Source organism: Oncorhynchus gorbuscha, linkage group LG16 (genome assembly GCF_021184085.1).
Source record: "Oncorhynchus gorbuscha isolate QuinsamMale2020 ecotype Even-year linkage group LG16, OgorEven_v1.0, whole genome shotgun sequence".
NCBI classification, from domain to species: Eukaryota; Metazoa; Chordata; class Actinopteri; order Salmoniformes; family Salmonidae; genus Oncorhynchus; species Oncorhynchus gorbuscha.
In genome coordinates this window covers 86,907,937-86,916,149 of record NC_060188.1, presented here as the reverse complement: position 1 = coordinate 86,916,149, position 8,213 = coordinate 86,907,937, and the positions used below count along the sequence as shown (strand labels likewise).

General features: G+C 45.3%; 1 pseudogene; it reads left to right on the top strand.

The window, feature by feature from the left end:
* The first annotated feature begins 1,322 nt into the window (after nucleotides 1-1,322).
* Nucleotides 1,323-7,348, top strand: LOC124000761 (annotated as a pseudogene).
* Nucleotides 7,349-8,213: the final 865 nt, after the last annotated feature.

Genomic DNA, 8,213 nt, shown 5'->3' with positions numbered 1-8,213 from the left:
TAAAAGGGTCTGCTAAATGGCATACATTATTTATATATATTCATTTGATATTTTTGATGTTGTCTCCCACTCCTTCTGTTTTTGGCCACTTACTGTTAGAATATTTAATGCATTGCCACAAATGACCAATGATAATTGTCACCAAAATCATCCTCACATGACACACTATAATTTAGATCCCTTTTATACGGCCATATTTGAATGTCAATTGAATCATATTTTTTCCAACCTAATCAACCGCCAGCCTTATGATCTATCTACATATTTCATAAAGCAAGTGGCATCTTTTGACATGACTTTTAGGGAATAAAGAGCTGTCATACAAAATGTCATGCATTCTCTCGTCTCTTCTCTCCGGATGATAATGGCGGCCATAAACGGGAAACAACGTAGAGAAAAAAAAGCATACTTGACCCGACAAAGAGTTCACCTAGGAATAAGAGTGTGATGGCGCTAGGTGTCGAGTGATCCCGAGACCCAAGTGCGTGTGTCTCAGCACTGAATCAAAGGGTGTCTGACTGCCTTCAAAGGATGTGAGGGGAATGCATTTAATGGCCGGCTATGTAAGATTTACAGCTGTTTTTAGAGAATGTGTTTAATCTGTTTTAATATTCACTGAGGTGACAGAAGGTGAAACAGCAACCTTTCTTATCCACCCTGAAGGTCTGAGGCTTTGTCATATGTTGAAGGCACTTCGTCTCAGTGTCCCGTCCCACAGTCTCATAATTTAATTGTCATGATAATGATGGCGATGATAACTAGATTGAGTGACTCACAGTTCTATCCAAGCCAGGATGTGATGTCCGCAGGTTCCACTCCACTCTCCCAGTCCTGCGTCAGTAGAGTATCAATATGTCTCCTCCCTCTCTCTGACCCCTACACATCCCCCTCTTCTTACATCTATTGTCAGGGAGGCACGATGCCCCACAGAGGAAGTCGCACCAGTAGAGCCTGGTGTTCAAGGGTGTTCATACGTGTTTCTCCACCTCTCTTTGTTCCTTTCATTAATTTCACACTCACATCACTTGAAACAACAAATACATCCTGCTATTTGTGTCGAAGAAATGCACATTAGCTATAGTCTATTAATTTATAGGGTGTGTGCCTTGAGATCAGAGTTTTGCAGCAGATAACGAGATTACAACCAAAAATGTTGATTTTTCTGGTTGCTAAAGACATCAACTAAACGTCCTTTTACATCCTTTTACTTGGTATAACGTCATAAAAGACGTCATAATAACATAATTTGAACCCGTTTGCACGTTGGGATGTGTTCCCTGAGCTCTGACTGAGTATGTTCCTGTCCTTCCTGCCGTGCCCGGATGGAGGCACAGACCCTGATGCAGAACCAGATGAGAAAGAGGCAAATTGTTATGCAGGTGAATGAGGACCCAAAAGCGACTTAACAGAAACAGAGTTTATTCCAGTCTTTAACAAAACGATAGTCCTGGATACTATCACAGGTGAAGTCCAAACAGGAAAACTGAAACCCTCTAGTCAGTAGAGGGGAACAACGGGATGCGACCACAGACTGCAGGTCGCTTCGGGAAGGCGTAGGCCGTAGCTGATATAGACACCTGCTCACACGCAGCATCTGAAGAAGGCAAAAACACGACGGAACAAGAACACAGCACAGCAAACATCAAACAAGGATCCGCCAAGGACAGACGCAGAAACAGAGGGAGAAATAGGGACTCTAATCAGAGGGCAAAATAGGGGACAGGTGTGAAAGAGTAAACGAGGTAGTTAGGACGAATGAGGAACAGCTGGGAGCAGGAACAGAACGATAGAGAGAGAGAGGGATAGAGAGAGAGAGGGATAGAGAGAGAGGGAAAGAAACCTAATAAGACCAGCAGGGGGAAACAAATAGAAGAGATAGCACAGGGACAAGACATGACAATATATGACAAAACATGACACAAATGGCCATGTAGATTGCCTGGTCCAGGGAGTTCCTCAAATACTTCTTCAGCCTGACCACACTAGGCCTCACCATCGGGTGGGTTCTCCACAGAGTTAACTAGGCCTCACCATTGGGTGGGTCCTCCACAGAGTTAACTAGGCCTCACCATCGGGTGGGTTCTCCACAGAGTTAATTAGGCCTCACCATCGGGTTGGTTCTCCACAGAGTTAACTAGGCCTCACCATCGGGTGGGTTCTCCAGAGTTAACTAGGCCTCACCATCGGGTGGGTTCTCCACAGAGTTAACTAGGCCTCACCATCGGGTGGGTTCTCCACAGAGTTAACTAGGCCTCACCATTGGGTGGGTCCTCCACAGAGTTAACTAGGCCTCACCATTGGGTGGGTCCTCCACAGAGATAACTAGGTCTCAACATTGGGTGGGTCCTCCACAGAGTTAACTAGGCCTCACCATCGGGTGGGTTCTCCACAGAGTTAACTAGGCCTCATCATCGAGTGGGTTCTCCACAGAGTTAACTAGGCCTCACCATCGGGTGAGTTCTCCACAGAGTTAACTAGGCCTCATCATCGAGTGGGTCCTCCACAGAGTTAACTAGGCCTCACCCTCGGGTGTGATCTCCATAGAGTTAACTAGGTCTCACCCTCGGGTGTGATCTCCATAGAGTTAACTAGGTCTCACCATCGGGTGGGTTCTAGGCCTACATCATTTTAGTTCACATTAAGCCAGGGTTCTTCAATAGTTAGACATAGATGATTGGTAATGTTTTAATACAATTATAACATTGAAAAATGTATGTTTAGTTAATAAAGAGACTAATGAAGATGAGATGGACAAAAAAAGATGAGGTAACACTTTGTTTGAACTGTATGTCATAAGTGTCACAATACTGTCATAAACATGACATAACATGACATAACATGACATAACATGCCATATATCATGACAGTGATATTGTTGATGACAATATGATGACACTGTTATGCTGCTGTTATGACTTACACTTCAAATCAAATCAAATTGTATTAGTCACATGCGCTGAAGACAACAGGTACAGTGATTACTTAAAAATGAAATATGAATAAGAAATAAAAAGTAACAAGTAATTAAAGAGCAGCAGTAAAATAACAATAGCGAGACTATATACAAGGAGTACCGGTACAGAGGCAATGTGCGGGGCCACCGGTTAGTTGAGGTAATTGAGGTAAAATGTACATGTTGTCACACCCCGATCTGTCTTTGTGATTGTCTCCTCCCCCCTCCAGGTGTCACCTATCTTCCTCATTATCCCATGTGTATTTATACCTGTATTCTCTGTTTGCCATTGCCAGTTCGTCTTGTTTGTCAAGTCAACCAGCATTTTTGTGTCTTAGCTCCTGTATTTCCCAGTCTCTCTTTTTCTCGCCCTCCTGGTTTTGACCCTTGCCTGTCCTGACCCTGAGCCCGCATGCCTGACCACTGGCTACCCTGACCCAGAGCCTGCCGTCCGGTACCTTTGCCCCACCTCTTGTTTACTGACTCCTGTCTGCAACCTTTGCCCCACCTCTTGTTTACTGACTCCTGTCTGCATTGACCTGTCTATTGCCTGCCGTCCGGTACCTTTGCCCCACCTCTTGTTTACTGACTCCTGCCTGCATTGACTTGTCTATTGCCTGTCGTCCGGTACCTTTGCCCCACCTCTTGTTTACTGACTCCTGTCTGCATTGACCTGTCTATTGCCTGTCGTCCGGTACCTTTGCCCCACCTCTTGTTTACTGACTCCTGCCTGCATTGACTTGTCTATTGCCTGTCGTCCGGTACCTTTGCCCCACCTCTTGTTTACTGACTCCTGCCTGCATTGACTTGTCTATTGCCTGTCGTCCGGTACCTTTGCCCCACCTCTTGTTTACTGACTCCTGTCTGCATTGACCTGTCTATTGCCTGTCGTCCGGTACCTTTGCCCCACCTCTTGTTTACTGACTCCTGCCTGCATTGACTTGTCTATTGCCTGTCGTCCGGTACCTTTGCCCCACCTCTTGTTTACTGACTCCTGTCTGCATTGACCTGTCTATTGCCTGTCGTCCGGTACCTTTGCCCCACCTCTTGTTTACTGACTCCTGTCTGCATTGACTTGTCTATTGCCTGCCGTCCGGTACCTTTGCCCCACCTCTTGTTTACTGACTCCTGTCTGCAACCTTTGCCCCACCTCTTGTTTACTGACTCCTGTCTGCATTGACCTGTCTATTGCCTGCCGTCCGGTACCTTTGCCCCACCTCTTGTTTACTGACTCCTGTCTGCAGTGACCTGTCTATTGCCTGTCGTCCGGTACCTTTGCCCCACCTCTTGTTTACTGACTCCTGCCTGCATTGACCTGTCTATTGCCTGCCTTCCGGTACCTTTGCCCCACCTCTTGTTTACTGACTCCTGTCTGCATTGACCTGTCTATTGCCTGCCGTCCGGTACCTTTGCCCCACCTCTTGTTTACTGACTCCTGCCTGCAGTGACCTGTCTATTGTCCCTGTTGGATTATTAAACCATTGTTAATTCGACATTGTCTATATCTGGGTCTTACCTTCATATCGGATACATGTATGTAGAGTTATTAAAGTGACTATGCATAGATGATAGCAACAGAGAGTACCTGTGGTGTAAAAGGGGGGGGGGGGCAATGTGAATAGTCTGAGTAGCCATTTAATTAGCTGTTCAGGAGTCTTATGGCTTGGGGGTAAAAGCTGTTTAGCAGCCTCTTGGACCTAGACTTTACTGCGTGCCGTGCTGTAGCAGAGACAACTGTCTATGACTAGGGTGGCTGGAGTCTTTGACAATTATTAGGGCCTTCCTCTGACACCGCCTGCTGTAGAGGTCCTGGATGGCAGGAAGCTTCAGTGTTAACAGATGGTTGGATCTTCTGAAATGTACCTAGGACCACTGCTGTTGCCATTTCTTGCCGAGCTGAGTGACTATATTTCCTACCTGTTAGGTGTGAGATGCTCACTGATCTAAAGGATTAGAGGGGTAACTGATTCATGTGAAGTGCAGTGGACTTTTAAAGCCAAACTACTGTTTTATTTACAGCAGTGTGATGTGTGTACACAGTTCATTACCTGCTATTCACATACAGGTTATGGTTCAGTAGTTTCAGATTCAAAGTGTTTAATAGTCACATGTGCAAGGTCGCAGATGTCATTTCTGCCCATCGACAACATCTTCGTCATAACAAATGTATAAATATGTTGCCCTCGCCCATAATGTTCTGAGTGAAGCTAGCTAGTGTGATTTAAAAATAAATCATATAAATTGTTTTTAAGCAAATCATGATTGTTATAAGTATTTTGTTTTCTACTGTATAATTGACTGTATGTTTGTTTTATTCCATGTGTAACTCTGTGTTGTTGTGTGTTGAACAGCTTTGCTTTATCTTGACCAGGTCACAGTTGTAAATGAGAACTTGTTCTCAGCTAACCTACCTGGTTAAATAAAAGTTAAATAAAATAAAATAAACAATCTGTCTTTGGATGCCAACACAAGCCTTAGCCATGTTGATAATATAGGCTAAATGTGTGCCCCACCCATGCACAAATATATATATTGGTTTGGTTGCACGCGTTTGAATGATTGTTTTAGCTGTTAGTTGATCTCTGTGACTGTCTAATGTACCTCTATCCCCACGTGAGCAGGGCTATTAAGAAGAGGAAGCTGTCTTTCTGTCCCCGTCATACCTCTCAGCTTCGTTCTGGCCTATCAGATGGACTTGGCGTATGGAACGCTTTCTACCACATGGGGAGTACGTACTTCTCTCTTTACCACGTGTACTGACAGCTGACCGGAAACGTACTGTGTACACTCCGATATATTTTCCACATTGTCCTTTCCAGCAAGGTTCCAGAAATGATGGTGGATGCGTAACCAGACCAACGCAGTACAGCTAGGCTCAGCTCAGTGTTTGGGGAAATGGTATTAAAATCTCCCAATTTCAAGACTAAAACCGCCTCAAGCAGAAAGAGTTTGATTTTCATTCTGAAAACCAGAAACCTTGCTAGGCATACCAGTCCTCAAACGTCATTGAATGGATACATTTAACAGAGTGACTGCGTTTCTCAATTCCCCGGAAGTCGGTTCCCGATAACTAAAAATTCTAAACTTCTGCGCATTTTCGCGATTCTATAGTTTACGCACAGTCTCTGCTCTATTCGCTCGGCTGCCCAGAGAACAGGGTATACTGGCGAATGGCGCTTGTTTAAGTTAGATCAAAGCTGAATCAATGTCTGCAAGATCACAATACTAACGATAGTATTCTACATAACTGAACCGAACATAATAGCACAACGTAACTATAAGACGAAAAACACCACCTAATTTCTTAATGACATTTTTTGCATGATTGTGCGACCGGTCGCATGTTTCTCTCATGCGGCCAGAACACAACAGCTGTAAAAGTATAGGTTCCATACCTGGGCTTGAACCAGGGACCCTCTGCACACACCACCAACAGCCACCCTCGAAGCATCGTTACCCATCGCTTCACAAAAGCCGCCGCAAGGGGAACAACTACTCCAAGTCTCAGCGTGAGTGACGTCACTGATTGAAACGCTATTAGCGCGCACCCCGCTAACTAGCTAGCCATTTCACATCGGTTACATAGGCAAAATATGTGCTTTGATTGAAACAAAACACAGGTATGATACAGTTTGTCAAGTTTGTCATCGGCTCTAAAATTCGCTCAGTGTACATAACGCAAAACAACACTGTACTTAACTCAAGATCTAAATGCATATTCCCATGTAACTGATTGAGATCAAATGGTTGGCAACTTGAAGAATTGTCATTCACGATTGAGTGAGAAAAGTGAAGGGAGGGTGAGCACAAAAATGTGTGCTTAAAGTAGAGGTAAAGAAACATCATGCAGAATGTGATACAAATGTTTTGCTCTGGGGAAATGGCTTCCAGGGGGCGGTTACCGTGGGAAATGCAGCCTCAGCCTAAATTGAACGTGAGAACAATATTATTGTAGTCAGTTACTACAGTATGGCAGCTGTAATCTCAACATTACTCGGGCCAGACCACCACATATTCATTTTAATATCAGTATCTTCATTGAAAGCAAAATGCACATTTTCCTGATCTTTGCTTGCTTGTTTTCTTTGCTCTCTGATTGATGTCACTTTCTTTCTGTGTGTGTCCCCAGATGAGGCAGAGAGCATCATGGTCTCAGAGCATGGCCACTTGGACGTTCCAAGTGGTGTGCCCAACATCGTGAGCATTGAGAAGGTAAGAAGAGCTCCCTGAGCTCCCTCTTTGACAAATGACACAGACACTGTCCTGCCATGGGTGGGTGTTGTAATATAATAATAATAATATATGCCATTTAGCAGACGCTTTTATCCAAAGCGACTTACAGTCATGTGTGCATACATTCTACGTATGGGTGGTCCCGGGGATCGAACCCACTACCCTGGCGTTACAAGCGCCATGCTCTACCAACTGAGCTACAGAAGGACCAGCCAGTTGTTCAGACCTCTGATCTCCACCCCTGGAAGTCAGTGAGTGAAGCTCCTCTGTCCCCAAGATCAATTTTCATCAAGTCTTCGCCTCAGTTATGTTGCGTTTAGAATCAGTGTCAGTCGTGCCGTTTATGATGAGGGAGGACAATTTTTTTTTCTTCGTGATCATGGCCTTATTTCGACTACAGCATTGTGTATGACTGTCATTTATATTCCATTCACATTACATTTACATTACATTTAAGTCATTTAGCAGACGCTCTTATCCAGAGCGACTTACAAATTGGTGCATTCACCTTATGACATCCAGTGGAACAGTCACTTTACAATAGTGCATCTAAATCTTAAAGGGGGGGGGGGGAGGGAATACTTATCCTATCCTAGGTATTCCTTAAAGAGGTGGGGTTTCAGGTGTCTCTGGAAGGTGGTGATTGACTCCGCTGTCCTGGCGTCGTGAGGGAGTTTGTTCCACCATTGGGGGGCCAGAGCAGCGAACAGTTTTGACTGGGCTGAGCGGGAGCTGTACTTCCTCAGTGGTAGGGAGGCGAGCAGGCCAGAGGTGGATGAACGCAGTGCCCTTGTTTGGGTGTAGGGCCTGATCAGAGCCTGGAGGTACTGAGGTGCCGTTCCCCTCACAGCTCCGTAGGCAAGCACCATGGTCTTGTAGCGGATGCGAGCTTCAACTGGAAGCCAGTGGAGAGAACGGAGGAGCGGGGTGACGTGAGAGAACTTGGGAAGGTTGAACACCAGACGGGCTGCGGCGTTCTGGATGAGTTGAAGGGGTTTAATGGCACAGGCTGGGAGCCCAGCCAACA